Source organism: Suricata suricatta, chromosome 13 (assembly GCF_006229205.1).
Source record: "Suricata suricatta isolate VVHF042 chromosome 13, meerkat_22Aug2017_6uvM2_HiC, whole genome shotgun sequence".
NCBI classification, from domain to species: Eukaryota; Metazoa; Chordata; class Mammalia; order Carnivora; family Herpestidae; genus Suricata; species Suricata suricatta.
The window spans coordinates 41118724-41137913 of record NC_043712.1 but is presented as its reverse complement, the minus strand read 5'-3'; the positions used below and the strand labels follow the sequence as shown (position 1 = coordinate 41137913).

The window sequence follows — 19190 nt, the reverse complement described above, 5'->3', positions numbered from 1 at the left end:
ATCCATGTATATATATACAATGGAGTACAACATGGCAATGAGAAAGAATGAAATATGGCCATTTGTAGGAAAGTGAATGGACCTCGAGGGTGTCATGCTAAATGAAATAAGTCAGGCAGAGGATAGATACCATATGTTTGAACTCGTAGGTTAATAAGAGAAACCTAACAGAGGACCATAGGGAGGGAAAGGGGGAATGAGAGTTGGGGAGAGCGAGGGATATAAATCATGAGAGACTACTGAATACTGAAAACGAATGGAGGACTGAAGGGGGAGGGGGAGAAGGGGTGATGGTCATGGAGGGGAGCACTTGTGGGGAGAAGCACTGGGTGTTATATGGAAACCAATTTAACAATAAACTATTATAAATTAAAAATAAATAAATAAATAAATGCATCAGACTTAAAAATAAATAAATAAATAAATAAATAAATAAATAAATAAATAAAGATTACTTCACCCTACTAGCCAGAACCCTGTAAGGTCAATGCTTTCTCCAATAATTTTGCAAATTCTTTGGGCTTCCATTGTGACTCTGAAGCCTTATTTTCTACCGAAATTTCTATTTCATTGATATTTCCTCTTGTCTGATTGTTTTCTTTTCTCTGTTTTTGCCTATTCAATGAGCCCCTTCTGTTTGACTTGGAAAAACCAACATGGGCACATACGTGTATTTTATAAATGAGAGTTACATTTTCCCTCCCATGGTAGTCACTGTTACTATATTATTCTCTTAATACTTATCTTTTGGGGAAGGCAAATAACAGATTAAAAAAATTTATTTTTGAGGGGACCTACCACTCAGTTTTGCAGGCTGTACTAATATGGCAAACATGGGCTAGTACAAAAGAGGACCACCCTGACTTGTTCTGTGACAGTTTTCCCATAATGTCTTGCTGAGTCACCTGTGGACATAACCTGCTCACAGGGTATACTGTTATAGTATTTTTTTTAAATATTTATTTATTTTGAAAAAGAGAGATACAGAGTGAGCAGGGAGGAGCAGAGAGACAGGGAGACAAAGAAGACAGAGAATCCCAACCAGCCTCAGCACTGTTAGCACAGAACCGGATGTGGGGCTTGAACTCACAGAATGTGAGATCATGACCTGAGGGAAAACAAAGAATCGGGTGCTTAACTGACTGAGCCACCCAGGCTCCTCTTTTATAGTGCTTTCTGAGCAGGGCAAGGCAAGGAATTTAATAAGCTTAGAGACTGACTCCATCAGGGTCACATGATTAATGACATGGACATGACTAGCACTTAGACTTGAATGCCTGCTTCCACCTGAGTCCCAATGCAACCCTCTGGGAACTGCTGTTGATTTTACCCTGCTCCACCATGCTCACCAGGAATAAATGTAAAAAAAGAAGATGGTAAATATGTTCTGTGGAAGCCACCCACCATATCCACCAGAGCTATCTGAGGGCTTGATCCATGCATCAGTGCCACTCAATACTTTCTAATGCACAATTGTACTGGTAGAGAGATTTAAGGCCAGTGAGAATTTACATAACCATATTAATATATCATATGTTCATAAAATTATTTTCCAAAAATTAAAGAACCTTTACATTATTTTAGTGCTCCACTGTAAAATTTACAACAGGCTCTTTTCACATTTGTCTTAAAGCAAATTCATGTATTATGAGCCTCCAATCTATATTTCTGGACTTTTCCATTTCCATACAGACAAATCCATTTAATTCTCCAGCCTCTCCAATATCTAATAATTCACCATCCCCATACCATATCTAGTATACTCTGGTTTATATTCTTTACTTACAGTGTATTATTTAAATTCCTATTTATTTATATAAAAATCCAAACTTCTAAGGCTACCTGTTCCATACAAGGTTACATACAAGTCCTAAGCTTGATTCATTTATTTTAATTCAACCTTCTTTGAATTTCACTATCATAGAATTTCATTCTTAATGTGTCTTCTCTTACATGATAATAATTTCTGCACATGTTCTTTTCTTTTCTAACCTGTAAGTACAGGAACATGTTTTATCTTTGTGTATTTCACCTTCTTTCTCCCACCTGTCTTCCTCTCAAAATAGGATAATATTATTTTGGATACAGGTCCTTAATTATGATTTACTAAATTACATTAAGTCAGTATCTTTCATAGACTATTATTTGTAATTTTTTTTCATTTATAAAACACCAACTATTGGGTTGGCATTTTCTAAAAGTTCAAAAATCCTACCAAAAATGAAGCTTGACCCTATGTAAGCCCATATTATTATTTTTTTTCCTAACAGATTTCACAAGTCTAGTTTAGGGCTCACAGTGCTTCTGTGACTCATATGTTTAGTGAAAACATATGATATCTGTCTTTCTCTGCCTGACTTATTTTCTTTAATATACACATTTATTAACCACTCCATGGGACATGTAATAGCCAGGGTACTGTTATAAACAAACCCCATATCTCAGTGGCCTACCAAAATAGAATATTATTTCTCAAACTAATGAACTACCAGAGAGACAGGAAAAGATCCTTTGCATTTCCAATCTATATGATTTACTTGGCAATGAACTATTATTCTCACATGAGTAGGGGAGAATTTCTTCAAGATCACACCATTTTGCTTTTTACAGACCTGACAGAATTATAAAACGCAAAATGCCTCTGGTTCTTTAGACAATGAATTTGATTTTTTTTTAATCTAGTAAAGCATGTCCCTGAAAGTCCAGAAAAAAGGGGAAGAAGCAATTTTTCAAAGAGATTAAAGGCATCCATTTATGGGGGACAGAAGAAAGGAGAGAGAGGAGTAGATAACAGTTGATTCTTTACTTACAAAACCCTTATGAGACAACAATCATTCGATGCTAGGATTAGGAGTCAAAGCTTCACAGTGATAATACTAAATCTGAAGATTGGAGCATGAATGTTAGGATATATATTAAATTCAGGAGAGTAAGTGTGCTAAATTAATTGATAATAAGGATATAGCAAAACACAAGACAAAACTTAGAAGGCTTATTCTATTATTTACATCTTATAATGATATTCAAAATTACTCACATAATTTTACAAAGTAGTTTAATTCTTTATTTTCTATTTTTTTAATATAATTTATTGTCAAGTTAGCTAACATACAGTGACTACAGTATGCTCTGGGCTTTGAGAGTAGATACCCATGGTTCATCACTTATATACAACACACAGTGCTCATCCCAACAAGTGCCCTCCTCAATGCCCATCACCCATTCCCCTCTCCCTTTCTCCCCTCAAAACTCGAGTTGTTCTCTGTATTTAAGAGTCTCTTATGGTTTGCCTCTCTCTCTGTTTGAAATTATTTTTTCCTCTTCCCTTACCCCAGGGGCTTCTGTTAAGTTTCTCAAATTCTACCTTTTAGTGAAAACATATGATATCTGTCTTTTTCTGCCTGATTTATTTTCTTTAGTATACACATTTATTAACTACTCCATGGGACATGTAATAGCCAGGGTATTGTTACAAACAAACCCCAAATGTATATAAGTGATGAATCCTTCTACCAAAATAGAATATGATTTCTCATGAATGCTACATATTCCATGTGGAAATTCCAAGTGGGACTGATTTTACATCACCTGGATTTCCAAGCTAATGGAGGATCCATTATCTCGTGACCTAACCACCTGGAGTAAGAGGACTGCTTCTTCAGTTACTTAGGCAAGAAAAGAAACTTCATTAAATGCTTAGGCTTAGACATAACTCAATCACTTCTCCTCATATCCCATTGACTCTAACAGCCACATGGTTCAACCCATATAAGGGAATGGAGATGTATATTCCTCTCATGTGCCTGAATTGAGAGGTCTAGACATCTCCATCATAGGAGGTAAAAATTCAATAAACCCATAACAACTATCACCATTCCACATCTATAATCTGTGTTTTTATGATGTACTTCCTTTACAAGTATGTTTGTGCAACTAGGAGGAGATAAGAGAATGAGAAGGAAATAAATCAACACAAGAATAACAACACAACACAAATAAGAGGGTAAAATGCAAGAGTAGCTTAATCTCCATACCTTTACAATGCACGGGAGAGCTCAAATTCACTGAGTATACACTGCCTGGCATTTTTTTTTTCTGGCTCATCTGTGTTCTGAATGGTTGGGTCCCTCTTTTGATTCATAAGAGCACATAATATACTCATTTGTTTAAGACTTTGAATGTCATTCTTTTCTAAGCATCATAGAGAAGCCTCTAAATATGCAGGTTAATAAAATCAATGTATCATAAACAACACTGTGGCAAAAATAATGGCAATCAATCCATGGAAATCAAAAGTGTTATTTCACTGAACACTGCTACTATATTCTGTAAGTTTATCAGTTTCTCACGCCACAGCCAAATACTATAAATAACTAGAGGATTTTGCTAAATTAGTAAGGATATAATGGTTCCTCTTGATAGCTGTATACTTTACTTACTTAATAAGCAGAAAAGACTTTTCCAGAGCATGTTCAAAAATTGCATTTACAAAGATTACTTTTAAGCAAGTGAGCAGAGAAATTATGTCAAATATATTTGCTTAGGACAAGAGAAAAAGTTTGAACTAACCAGATTATCTGTGCAAAAATGCATAGGTCATCCAAATCATTCCCCCAAAGCCATTTTATGTTCTAAGAAAGCAAGCAAAAGCAGTTCATGTTTAATTAATGTATAGCATATCTAGCATATTCATTTTAGAATTCAACTTCTAAATTGACATTGTAGAGTTGCGTCAATGCCCCTGGTGAAATAGTTGAGTGGAGGATGTTTATTTTCATTTTACCAGACATTTACAGTATGATATGATGAAAACTGAACTGGATTGATTGGGCATCAGGAGACCTCAATTTTGTTTCATCTTTATCCCTAAATGGTAAATAAGCTAACTTTTTTTCAGCTTCAGTTTCTTTAGCTTGGGGAAAAGAGGAATGTTTTTTATGTTCCCTTCTAACACCAGCTTGTCTTGCTTTGGAAATTTCACATTCATAGAGGTTTACAAATATCTCACAGTTCCTCAGGAGGCAATCATCTTCAGGGCAACTGTGCCCAATAGTGAGAATGCCTGGATTTGACTCACAGCTTTGCCATTATTTACAAATCTCTAATCAGTAAACGTGGGATAATAATGGCATCCACTTCATAAGATGTTAGGAAGATTAAGTGAATTAGTAGTTGTAAATGCATCTAGAATGTTAAAATATAGCAAGGACACAATTATCATTAGTTAATATTATCATTAGGAATTTTTTTTGCTATGGGAGTATGCTATCGCTTAATAATAATCCAACTTATTGAGTTACCATTAGGATAATGTTTGGACTAGGCTATAAACTTCACCCACAAGGTGCTTCGGATAATTTGGGGAGGCAAAATATGTGAATACTTAAAGGGGAGAACATCCTCTTTTTAACAAGCAAGCAATAACCATAATGCTCAGTGAAAATAGCCAAAGCTTTGAGAGGCAGGGACAGGATTCAATATTAGCTGTGAAAATGGGTATCAAAATAGGAAATATTGCATTGGTTTCTAGCAGTTGGTGGAACAGATATCCTGACTGACCATGCTGAAGACAACTAAAATATTAAAATACAAAATGAACCATGTTTTTCAAAACCATTAATGATCTGCCAAGACATTTTAAGTATGTATGTATGTTTTTATTTATTTTAATCTTTATTTATTTTTGAAAAAGAGAGAGACAGAGTGCAAGCAGGGGAGGGGCAGAGAGGGAGTCACAGAATCTGAAGCAGGCTCCAGGCTCTGAGTTGTCAGCACAGAGCCCGATGTGGGGCTCAAATCCTCAAAACACAAGTTCATGACTTGAGCTGAAGTCAGACGCCCAACTGACTGAGCCACCTAGGCAGCCCAGTATTTATTTTTTTAATGTTTTTATTTATTTTTGAGAGAGAGGCAGAGAAAACAAGAGAGGGGGGCAAAGAGAGAGGAGATCTGAAACAGGCTCTGAAGCAGGCTCTGTGCTGACAGCAGAGTCAGGTGCAGGGCTCGAACTCACAAACCATGATACCATGACCTGAGATGAAGTCTTATTCTTAACTGACTGAGCCACCCAGGTGCCCCAAAGTATTTATTCTAAAGCAAGGGGGTTAAAGTTCAATGAATAGCAGGACAAAAATATTCATGGATTTTCAATGTATCATATTGATTACAAAGGAAAAAAAACCAGGATTTCAAAGGCATTTTACTAATCACAAATAAAACTATAGTAATTATATGGTAGAGAAGAGAGCAGTCACCAACTAAATCAAATGATTAAAATTATTATTACCAGTTTGAGGAAAGTTGACACAGTGGGCTCCTTTGTGTGGTATATATTACTTTTAAAATATTCCTCCCAAGGGGCACCTGGGTGGCTCAGTCTGTTAAGTGTATGACTTGATTTTGGCTCAGGTCATGATCTCATGTTCACAAGTTTGCCAAGCCCACATCTGTCATTTCACTGACAGCCTGGAGCCTGCTTGGAATTCTCTCTCTCTCTCTCTCTCTCTCTCTCTCCCCGACTCCCCTGCTCACACACACACTCTCTCAAAATCAATAAATAAACATTTAAAAAATAATAATATGGCCAAAAGGCACATGAAATGATGCTCAGCATCACTCATCATCAGGGAAATACAAATCAAAACCACACTGAGATACCACCTCACATCGGTCAGAGTGGCTAAAATGAACAAATTAAGAGACTACAAATGCTGGTGAGGGTGTGGAGAGACGGGCACCCTCCTACACTGTTGGTGGGAATGTGAACTGGTGCAGCCACTCTGGAAAACAGTCTAGAGGTCCCTCAAAAAAGTATCAATGGAACTCCCCTATGACCTAGCAATAGGACTGCTGGTGATCTACCCAAGGGATACAGAAGTGCTGCTGCACAGGGGCACATTACCCCAATGTTCATAGTGGCACTTTCAATAATAGCCAAATCAGGGAAAGAGCCTAAATGTCCATCAACTGATGAACGGATCAAGAAGACGTGGTTTATATATACAATGGAGTACTACATGGTAATGAGAAAGAATGAAATATGGCCATTTGTAGCAAAATGGATGGACCCAGAGGGAGTCATGCTAAGCAAAATAAGTCAGGCAGAGAAGGAAAGATACCATATGTTTTCACTCATAGGTCTAGCAGGAGAAACCTAATATGGAACCATGGGAAGGGGAAAGGGGGAGGGGAAAGAGTTGGGGAGAGGGAATGAGGCAAATCATGAAGAGACTTTTGAATGCTGAGAACAAACTAAGGACTGAGGAGGGAAGGGGGAATGGGGAGGGGGGTGATGGTCGTGGAGGGGGGCACTTGTGGGGAAGAGCACTGGGTGTTACATAGAAACCAGCTTGGTAATAAACTATTTAAATAAAAATTAAAAAAAAGAGAAAACCACATGGTGGAAACTGCCAAGAAAAATAATAACAATAAAATAAAATATTCATCCCAAAATGCATAACTGAATCTAATCATGAGGAAACATCAGACATCCAAACTGAGAGACAATCTGTAGAATAATTAGCTGCACTCTTCTGAAATGCCAATGAAAGGCAGATATTAAAGAACACTACAGAGGCAAATGATCCTATATTTTCTATTGCTACTAGGAAATCATTGGGACAATGAGAAAATTTTGAATAATGTCTTTGGTGCTTTAAAGATAAGTCCACAAATCTTTGATGCTTCTCCTAGCCTAATTCCTCACTTCCTGAGTAGTGTATACATAGTGACTCACTTCTAAGGAACAGAATATAATAGAAACAGGAGATGACTTGTAAGTTTGAAAAGGCATCATGGCTTCCTACTGTTCTGTCTCAGATGGCTAACCCTGAGGAAGTCAGCCACTATATCGTGAAGACATTGAGCAACTCTATGGTTAGGTGCACATAGTGAGGAACTAAGGCTTCTAGCTAACTGCCTTGTGAGTGTGTATTTTTTTTGGACATGGATCACCAAGCTCATGAAAACCTTTAAATGACTGTTTCTTGACAACCACCACATAGATACTCTGACCCAAATCCATCCAACTAGTTCACTCCTGATTCCTAACCCACAAAATTAAAAGATAATAAGTGTTTTGTTTTTGCTTTTTATATTTAATTTCTTCAATTGAGGTATTATATACATCACATAAAAATGACCATTTAAACCATTCTAAGTTACAGTTCAGGGGTATTAAGTACATTTACATTTTCCGTGCTGCCACCTCTACCATCAGAACTCTTTTTATCTGCTAAATTGAAACTCTACTCATTAAACAATAACTCCCCATTTTCCATACACCATACCCCTGGCAATCATTATTTTATTTTGCTTCTATTAATCTGACTATCCTAGGTAACTCTTATAAGTGGAATCATAACAGTATCTGTCCTTTTCTATTTGGTTTATTTTACTTAGCATAATGTGTTTAAATTTCATCCATGTTGTAACATGTGTCAGAAGCCGATTTCATTTTAAGGCTGAATAATATTCCGTTGTATGTAGAATATACTACATTTTGTTTATTCACTTATTCATTCATGGAGACTTGGGATGCTTCCAGATTGGCTATTGTGAATAATGCTGCTATAAGTATGGTTGTACAATTATCTCCTTGAGTCTTTGCTTTAAATTACATTAATAGTATTCTTTGATACACTAATGATTTTAAGTTTTTTGTAGTCAACTTACCCATTTTTTTTGTTTTTGTTTTTGTTAGCTATGCTTTCGGTGTCATATCCAGGGAATCACTGCCAAATCCAATGCCGTGAAGCTGTTATATAAGTTTTATAGTTTTAGCTCTTATTTTTAGGTCTTTGGTCCATATGAATTGCTTCTGCTTTTGTTTTTATTTCCATATAATTGAAGATAAGAGTCCCACCACGTTTTTCATATATGGATATCCAGTTTTCCAAAGATCATTAATTGAAAAGGGTGTCTTTTCCCCAGTAAATGGTCATGGTGCTCTTACCAAAAAGCATTGGACCATATATGTATGGGTTTATATCTGGGCTTTCCATTCTACACTACCAGCCTATATGTCTGCTTTATACCAGTATCACACTGTTTTGATTTCTGTAGCTTTATAGTAAGTTTGAAATCAGAAAGAATAACACTTCCAATTTTTTTCAAGACTCTTTTGACTATTCATGGTCCTTTGGGGGCTCCAAAATAATTTTAGGATATGTTTTTCTACTTTTCCAAAAAACATTGTTGACATTTTGTTAGGTATGTCACAAAAATTGTAAATTTGTTTGGGTAGTACTGACATCTAAATAATATTGTCTTCCAGTTCATGAATACAGAATTTGTATATTAATCTCTTTCAGTGACATCTTATAGATTTCAGTGTACAAATCCTTTATCTCCCTGAGTAAGTTTGTTACTAAGTATTTTAGTCTTTTTGGTAATATCATAAAAGAAATTGTTTGTTAATTTCCTTTTCTGATTATCACTATCAGTATATAGAAATGCATGATTTTTGAACATTGTGAATTTGTTTACTAGCTTTAACAGGTGTGTGTATGTGTGCATAATCTTTAGAATTGTTTACATATAAGATCATCTAATCTGCAAACAAATATAATTAAACTCTTTCTTTCCCAAATTGGATGCTTTTATCTATTTTTCTTGCCTAATTGCTTCAGCTAGGACATATAGTACAATGTTGAATAGAAGTGATAAAAGTGTCTTGTTCCTGCTAATAAAAGAAATGCTTTCAGTCTTTCATTATTGAGTATGATGTTAACTTCAGGTTGTCATATTGGTCTTTATCATCCTAATGTAGTTTCCTTCTATTTCTAGTTTACTGAATGTATTTTTATCATGAAAGAGTACTGAATTTCCTCAAATGCTTGTTCTGTATCAATAGGGATGATAAATGTATATTTTCCCTTCATTTGGTTAATGTATTATGTTGATTGATGTTAGTATGTTGAACAATCTTTGTATTCCAGGAATAAGTCCTGCTTGGTCATGGTGAATAATCCTGTAATCATGCTGTTGAATTCAGTTTGCTGGTGTTTTCTTGAGGATTGCTGCAACAACATCCATTAGAGATATTGGTCTGTAGTTTTGTTTTTTTTTTCTGTATCATCTTTGTCTGACTTTGATATTAGGGTAATGCTGGCTTTAAAAAATGAATTTGAAAGTGTTTTTTCTTCTTAAACTTTTTGGAAGAGTTTGAGAAGAATTAGTGTTCATTATTTCTTAAATGTTTGGTAGAATTCACCAATGAAGGTATCCAGTCTTGTAATTTTCGGGGGGGAAAATTTTTGATTACTGATTCAATTTTCTTAGGTCTAATCATACATTTTCATATTTCTTTATGACTTAGTCTTGGTAGATTGTGTTTTCTAATTTGTCTATTTCATCAAGTTTTCCCAATTTGCTGTCATACAGTTTTCATAGTACTTTCTTATAGTCCTTTTCATTTCTGTAAAATTGGTAATAATGTCCCTTCTTTCATTTCTGAATTTATTTATTTACATCTCTCCTTTTTTCATAGTCTAGGTAAATGTTTGCCAATTATAAGATCATCTAATCTGCAAACAAATATAATTAAACTCTTTCTTTCCCAAATTGGATGCTTTTATCTATTTTTCTTGCCTAATTGCTTCAGCTAGGACATACAGTACAATGTTGAATAGAAGTGATAAAAGTGTCTTGTTCCTGATAATAAAAGAAATGCTTTCAGTCTTTCATTAGCAGAAATGAAAGAAGGGACATTATTACCAATTTTACAGAAATGAAAAGGACTATAAGAAAGTACTATGAAAACTGTATGACAGCAAATTGGGAAAACTTGATGAAATAGACAAATTAGAAAACACAATCTACCAAGTCTAAGTCATAAAGAAATATGAAAATGTATGATTAGACCTAAGAAAATTGAATCGGTAATCAAAAATTTTCCTTTTCAAAGAACCAATTCTTGCCTTTATTCATTTTCTCTGTTTATATCTTCTCTAATCTTCATTATTTCTTTCCTTCTGCTAGCTTTGGGTTTTTTGTTGTTCTTCTTCTTCTTTTTCTAGTTCTTTAAGGTGTTAAGTTAGATTACTGGTTTGAGATATTTTTTCTTTCTTAATGCCAGTATTCATACTTTTAGCACTACTTTCCCTGTGTTCAATAACTTTTGGTCTGCTATGTTATTATTTTCATTTGCCTTGGGATATTTTCTAATTTCCTTGTTACTTCTTCTTTGACTTATTGATTGTTTAAGAGTGTTTTGTTCAATTTCCACACATTTGTGGGTTTTCCAGTTTTCCTTCTGCTATGGATATCTAGCTTCATTCCATTAGGAAAGATACTTTGTATGATTTTAATATTTAAAAATGTATTACGTTTGGTTTGTGCCCTAACATATGGTCTACCCTAGAGAATGTTCCATGTGAAAAATATGTATTTTGCTAATGTTGGGTGGAGTGATCTGTACATTTATGTTAAATTCAATTGGACTATAGTGTTCAAGTCTTCTGTTCCTTATTGCTCTTCTGTCTAGTTTTCTGTCTGCTATTAAAGCAGTGTTTTCAAGTCTCTTACTATTATTGTAGAGTTCACTATTTCTAATTTTAATTCTGTCAATGTTTGTTTCATAGCTCTGACCTTTGCTGTATATATCTTTATGATTACTGTATCTTCTTGGTGAATTGACCCTTTTATAATTATATAATGTCCTTCTTTGTCTCGTTTAACAATTTTTACTTAAAGTCTATTTTATCTGATGCATCATCTATTTTGTCTACTCCTTTTTGGTTACTATTTGCATGGGCTATCTTCTACTTTAACTGTATGTGTGTCCTCATATCTAAAGTGAGTTTCTTACAGACAAAATCTAGGCGGAGGATCCTGTTTTATTTTGTTTCTATCCCGTTTGCCAATTTATGTCTTTTGATTGAGGAGTTCATTCCACATATATATTATTTCAAGCCACTACATCTTGGAGTAGCACAGCAATGGATAAAGACAATTCCTGTATGCTAATTAATAATATCATATCTATAGTAATATCTTGATTTTTATAAGTATACTGTTGTTCTTGTTTTTAGAAAAAAAAATATAAAGAAGTATCTCATGATTCAGAGACATTGTGGCCCAAATCATTCTTAAATGTTTTAGGGAAGAGAGATGACAGGGGAAATGTGGCAAAATGTTAACAGCTGGGAAATCTAGATGAAGGTACATTAATGTTCTTTACTATTACTATTCTTGGGATCCTGCTGTATGTCTAAAATTATGTCACAACTTAAGCAAATTAAAAAAAAAATTCAGAGACCAAAAATTAAAAACACATTAGAACCTAAAATATGAATACAGACAAAACTAACTTTTACCTTCTGGATTCCAAAAGGAAAGTAAAGAGAAAAATGAGGAAAGGTAATATTCAGATAAATAATAACAAAATTTTCCAGAAATTATGGAAGACAATCATATTAAAATTAAGTATAATCAAAATAAAATTTTAAAAATACCAAAAACTTGACACCTGGACATACCATATTAAAACTGCAAAGGCAGCAAAGACAAAGAAAAAATATTAAATGTTGAGGAAAGGAACAATCAATCATCTTCCCAGAAAGTAATTAGCTTGACAATTGACTTCCAAACAGAAACAATGTACACCAGAAGCCAGTATAATAATAGCTTGAATGTATTAAGCAAAATAACTATCAACTTAGAGTCATATATTCAGCAGACATTTTTCAGTGATGAGGAAAAAATAAAGACATTTATAGACAAATAAAACCTGAGCATTTGGTACAAACAGATAATTACTAAATGATACTACTAAATGTATTTCTTCAGACAGAAGAAAATGATCTCAAGTGGAAGATATCAGATCTAAGAAGGAAAGGTAAGCAAACAGTGAGGAATATTCTTCTTATCTATATGAAACAAAAATAAATTGTCATTTGGGTTAAATATTACAATAGAACTAAAATGCATGAAAATTGTTATAAATTCGAAGGAGGCTGATTGTAGTTGTTATTCCAAGTTCTTATATTGTTTAGAAGGAGAGTGAAGATTGAACTTCAAGCTTAGTGAGTTTCCTTATGCATAATTACATTTCTAAGGTAATCATTAAAGTCTAGAAAAGGGAGACCATAAGTGTTAAACTAAAGGAGGGAAAGATAAATGGGAATAACTAATAATTTCAAAATAATTAAGAAATAGATCAAGAAACACAGAAATGAGTAGACAAATAACAAATTTAAAATAATGCTGAAGATTTAAAGAAAATATACTAGCATTGTAATCAATGTGAATAGACTAGATACAAAATAGACTAAAATTAAAAAAAATTGAAATGGTAGCTATTTCAATGGTAACAGGCAGTATGATTCCATTTATATGAAAAAATACAATGTGTACCCCCACAACAAATATACAATGGTAGAAATATGTCTCAAAACTATAAAGAAAAGCAAACAAATTATAAAATTCAAAAGAGAACTTATCTCTGAGGGGACAAGGAAAGCAATTGGATTGAAGGAAAATATATATTACTTCAAGATATGCTAATGTTTTTCTTACACTGATTGGCATGCAAAGTATGCATTTTGCAGTCTAATTTACAACTCCAATACTTTCTCCATATCTCTATTCAATAAAATCAATTAAAAACAGAAAAATCTGAAATAAAAAGATTCTGAATGGATTTAGAATGTAGTGTATTGTTGTTGTGATGCTGGGTTGCACTGTCAAATTGAGAAGGAAAACTGTTTTTGATTAGGGAACCAGCCTTATTAGAAAACAATGCAAAACTATACCTGTATCAGGTCTACATGACATTGCACTCTGCCAGGTAGTTAAGTGTAATAGATTGCAAAATTGCCCTAATTTCTCTCTCCTTCATATATCCACTTCCTTTGGACTGCTGCTCTGTAGTTACTCTTATCAAGAGGTAGAATCCATTTGTCTACTCCTTTCATCTAGGCTGGCCTTGCAACTTGCTTTGGTCATTAGTATGTGGTAACAGCAACATTGGGTCAGTTCCAAGCATTGGCCTCAAGAAGTCTTGAATGCTTCCATTCTTTGTCTGCTATGTGAATTTGCTCAACTTGCTCAAGCTAATCAGTTGTAATGATAGAGACATATGGCCCAGTCACTCCTAGTGCATCAGGCACAAAACTATAAAATAAGTGAATGAGGCCATCCTAGAGTGGTCAGCCCTAGCCTACCCACAGCTGAGCACCTGTGCGTGAGCAAGCTCAGCTGAAATTAGTCAACCTCTGGATCACCAGATCTGCCCATTGGCCCAAAGACCTATGGAAAATAATCAAATGACCATTGTGTTAAGCAAGTAAGTTTTGGAATAGTTTGTTACTCAGAAAAAAACTCAGTCAAGCAATCATTAAAGTATCTATCAATCATAAATAAGTTGATTCTATAATTCTACAAGCAGCTTATCTTCCCTCCTTATGTTTCTTTTCCTCTGAATGTAGTCATAAAACATGTTCACCTGGTTGTAATTTTGTAGGGCCATGAAGCACTGACTAGTCACAAATATTCTGATTGTATAGAAAATGTCCTCATTTTGGGATGTTTGAGACAAGAATGTCTTTGAAGATGATACAATCTGAGAAGATAGATTTTCAATTGCTTTTTTAAAAAAAGTAAATGGGTAACATTTCTTAAGGATAAAATAGAAACACTCAAGGGGAAGAAAAAAACCACAGGTATGAAACTGAAATGTGCTGATCTCCCTACTCTTAATTTATGGCACTGTGAAAATCCTGCAGTTCTGTGGGGCCACTGTATTCATGAGAGTGAGAGAACAGGGGTGGCAGAAGGTATTTTTAACAAAGTCATCAAGGCACTCATGAGGATGGCATATTTTCCACGAACAAGCAGCATAACTTAGTTCTCTGCTCAAACACCACACACGGCATAATGGAAACAGCACTTTCAGAATACTGATGCTCCCACAGGGAACTCAACAGTGAACCAGGAAAAGATCACAGGCTCTGACAGCTGATTGGTGAATTAATTAGGTGCTGCATCTTTTTTAATGTGATTGTAAATCACATGTACAGCATGCAGAGTCATAAAAAGATTCCAAGGATGCTAGGCGTCACACAACAGTAGGACAAAATGTAATCAGAGTCCAGAGGGGAACCCAATGCAAATAGGTTTACCAGAGACTTGCTGGGATTAATCTTAAGTCTCTTACTTTCGAAGGGGAAAATATGGACAGAGTGGCAAAATTATTTAGGCTCCAAGCAAAAGAAATTGATGCTTTGTTATCACTTTCTCTCAAGTTTTCTCAAGACAGACTTAACTTCATATTTGGACACTTTTTACCCATCTCTGAAATTATTCCTCCTCATGTAACCTATCAAGTGACAGGAGATTGTGAAGACAGATCACAGACAACCATTTCCACTCTGCAATGACTGGGTCATTGTTACTGCTGCCTATATGCTCCAAAATATTCTTCCGTTGAAGGCCTTAGTTGCTAAGTATATCTTATTGTATAATCCATTGTATTTATCAGTTGTGTGATCTTCGACATGTTATTAATCTCCTCAGCTCTCAGTTTCTTCATCTGCATAAAGGGGATAATAGGAGTACCTGGGTAACTCAGTCAGTTAAGTGTCCAACTTCAGCTCAGGTCATGATCTTAAGGTTCATGAGTTCAACTCCCACCTTTGGATCTCTGCTGTCATCACAGAGCCAGCTTTGGATCCTCTGTCCCCCTCTCTCTGCCCCTCCCCACCCCACACGCATTCCTTCTCTGTCTTTCTCAGGAAATAAATAAACATTTTTTTTAAAAAAAGGAAAGAGAATAATAAATTTCCTTTCATAGGGCCACTATGGAAATTAAGTAAGTATTGTAGTGCTTTAAACAGTGCCAGGTCCATGCCTGACAAGTGCTATAAATGTTGTTGCATAAACGGTGGTGCAAAAATGATGTTATCCTAATTTGCACTGTGGTCCATTACCACTGAAACTTTTGATCACTTAGTGTACAAAGATTTCAATTTCTATCATTCTGAATTAAAATGGGCCTTTGTCAGAAAATGCAGCTGAAGTACACAGTTTAAGTATTAATGTACTAAAAGAGCTGATCAGAATGTAAGAGTTCTCAGATTTACTATTTTTTTCATATTATTTTCTGCATCTTGGGAAGATGAGGAGATAAATGCAGGACAGGAATTATACCTGTCAGATTCTTTAAAAAGGCACTAAAATTCATTTCAAGCCTCCTTTCTGGTGACAAATGGATGATGCTGCAGGTATGTGGGGTTGCAGTTGTACTTTGATTAGCTTCCCCCATGCCTTGTGGCCCTGTGGGAACAGCAGGCAGCATATGTGAAGCCGATTCAACATACATATTAGTAATATTTTAACCTCTTCCAATAAAGCATTGATCACTGAAACTACACAGGGGTATAGAAAGAACACAAAAAAACATTAAAAGGTTATCCTTACTTTTAGTTTCCGTTCCCCCGCCTGCTCTGTGCTGAAGATAACTGTTGGGTCATGAAATGATCAACTACCATGTGCACAGAATGCATGAGGAACAGTTGAGGGTTAAGAGGAGCAGAATAAGTGGACCAGTATCCCTGGGAGAATCAACCTGAGATCATATCTGAACTGGTAAGCGTAAAGATGCCCAAGGCATTTAAGTCCTTTATTCAGCAGGATGAGACTGTGATATCCATAGAGGCAAAAAGGCAATCAATAGGTAATATGAAAAATTTGGTAAATAGGAATGAAAAATTAAATATTTATATTGAGAGAGTGTATTGTGCCCTGTTTTATTCCTTAAAGTATTTGAGATAACTAAGTTGTTTTTGGTGTCCGATCAAAATATATAAGGAAATTTTTAAAAAACTGAACAGATATCATAATGCCAGTGATAATCTTAGTACCTACTTGAAATCAAGTAGCTTATGTCTGAGGGAATCCAGATCTGCTGGACTCCTTTCTCAGACAACAGTACTGGACTTTGGTTCATTCCTAAAGGAGCTACCTGCAAAGAACAATAGTAAAGGAAGGCAAAGTTCCTCTTTCTTATTACTAGTCTTTGGGACCTGCCAACTGTGGTCACCTGGGCTAGAACGAGGACCTGGGTTAGAAGCGTGAAAGATCTCTGCTACCCAACTCTAAATTTAAGCCCAAATCATTGATTTTTACACTGATCAGATTGGATGTTTTAAAGGAAAATAGTGGTCAGAGGGAGCTACCTAGGGAGTAAGCCCTTAGTCAGTTTACCATTGGAAATAAGATAAAAAGAAGATTGTGTTAGATGGCCAAGCTCCTCCATGTGGAAGGGCTTTAAAAACTTTCCAGTTTGAAAGGAAGAGAAGACAACTGAATTCCCATGCATAAATATTCATTGGATGGCTACCCCACAACATCCTGGAATCTCTTCAATCAGGATCATCTCCTCTTCCTAGGAATTAAGTCTTCCTGCTCTCTGAAATCTCTTCCTACAGATATTGCACAGGTGGCTCCTTCTTACCACCAAGTCCCCAATTAAAATGTCACCTCTATGGTAAAGCCATTCTGAACAACACAATTCCAAGTAGCTTTTCAGGCTCTCAACTTGTTTTAGCACTTATTATTACTGAATCTTTTCTTTTACATATTTTTATTGTTAATGGACTCCAAACTCTACACCACCCATTTAGAACATTAAGTTCAATGACAATACAGATCTTGTCTGTATCATTACCTCATACACATATTAGTAATAAGTGAAGATAGTAGCTGCTCCATAAATATTTATTGAGTGGGTATATGCTTGAATATTTGTTTTGATATATCAAGAAAGGTGGTGGAAAGAGAACAATTTCTTGGGAATCTCTATTTTAATATTGATGATAGCTAGCATTTACCAAGAAGGGACATTAATATATTGTGTTATCTTTTTAAATCTTCACAATACCACCATAATATAAACATCGAAAAAAAAATAAGGTTGCATTTTGACCAAATCTACCCTAGAGCCCAATAAAAGAGATTAGATCCATCCCTACACTGATCCCTAAAGCAGTTAAGCTTTACTACCATATATACCATTGGATTCTGTTTACTTGCTAGGCATGTGCAACAGATTTGGTTTTGAGCTTCCTAGTACCCTACACACACCTGCAAATAAACCTATTACGTGGTCTACTGGAATCATAGTTAAAACAGCTTTCTAGAAAAAGCCATGTATTTGGAGTGCTGAGACTGGAAGTATGTCCCATGATCTTCTTTTTTTTTTTTTAATAGTTTATTGTCAAATTGGTTTCCATACAACACCCAGTGCTCTTCCCCATAAGTGCCCTCCACCATCACCACCACCTCTTTTCCCCCCTCCCCCTTCCCCTTCAACTCTCAGTTCATTTTCAGCATTCAATAGTCTCTCAAGTTTTGTATCCCTCTCTCTCCCCAACTCTCTTTCCCTCTTCCCCTCCCCCTGATCCTCCATTAGGTTTCTCCTGTTTTTCTGTTAGACCTATGAGTGCAAACATATGGTTTCTGTCCTTCTCTGCCTGACTTATTTTGCTTAGCATGACACCCTCGAGGTCCATCCATTTTCCTACAAATGGCCATATTTCATTCTTTCTCATTGCCATGTAGTACTCCATTGTGTATATATACCACATCTTCTTGATCCACTCATCAGGTGATGGACATTTAGGCTTTTTCCATGTTTTGGTTATTGTTGACAGTGCTGCTATGAACATTTGGGGTACATGTGCTCCTATGCACCAGCATTTCTGTATCTCTTGGGTAAATCCCTAGCAGTGCTGGAGAAACTTTATAAAGGATGAAGAAAACCACACCATGAATGACATTACAACAGTCAATGCAAGCATGGATTTCTAGCATACATAACACAAATCAGTGTAAATCGATCGAATTGATTTAAGCTGTGGTTCAATGAAAGCAAGTCTACAGAGTAAATACAAATATTTTAATAGTCTTATTTAATCCATTGATAAAATTTAAGCTATCCTGATGAATGAAAAGGATTCATATCATTTCACTATTTTGCTGATACTGGCTGACAGATATTATGATGCATACATTGTGTGATGAGTGAAAGACCACAAACATTTGTTGTTACTAATTAAAGATATATCCACAGGTTTTAAAACATGCATAATTTTGGCATCTTCTCAGGAGCTAAGACACCCAACCAGAACACTTACTCGAACTGGCTAACATTATATCTATGCAGCAAGCACAAAAGGGAATATCTCTGC

At 35.3% G+C, this 19190-nt stretch overlaps 1 protein-coding gene across 1 annotated transcript in view; it reads right to left on the bottom strand.

The window, feature by feature from the left end:
* The window catches only part of LINGO2 (leucine rich repeat and Ig domain containing 2), a 1051930-nt gene that overhangs the window by 662780 nt on the left and 369960 nt on the right, over positions 1-19190 (bottom strand). The gene's annotated exons all lie outside the window — the stretch shown is intronic.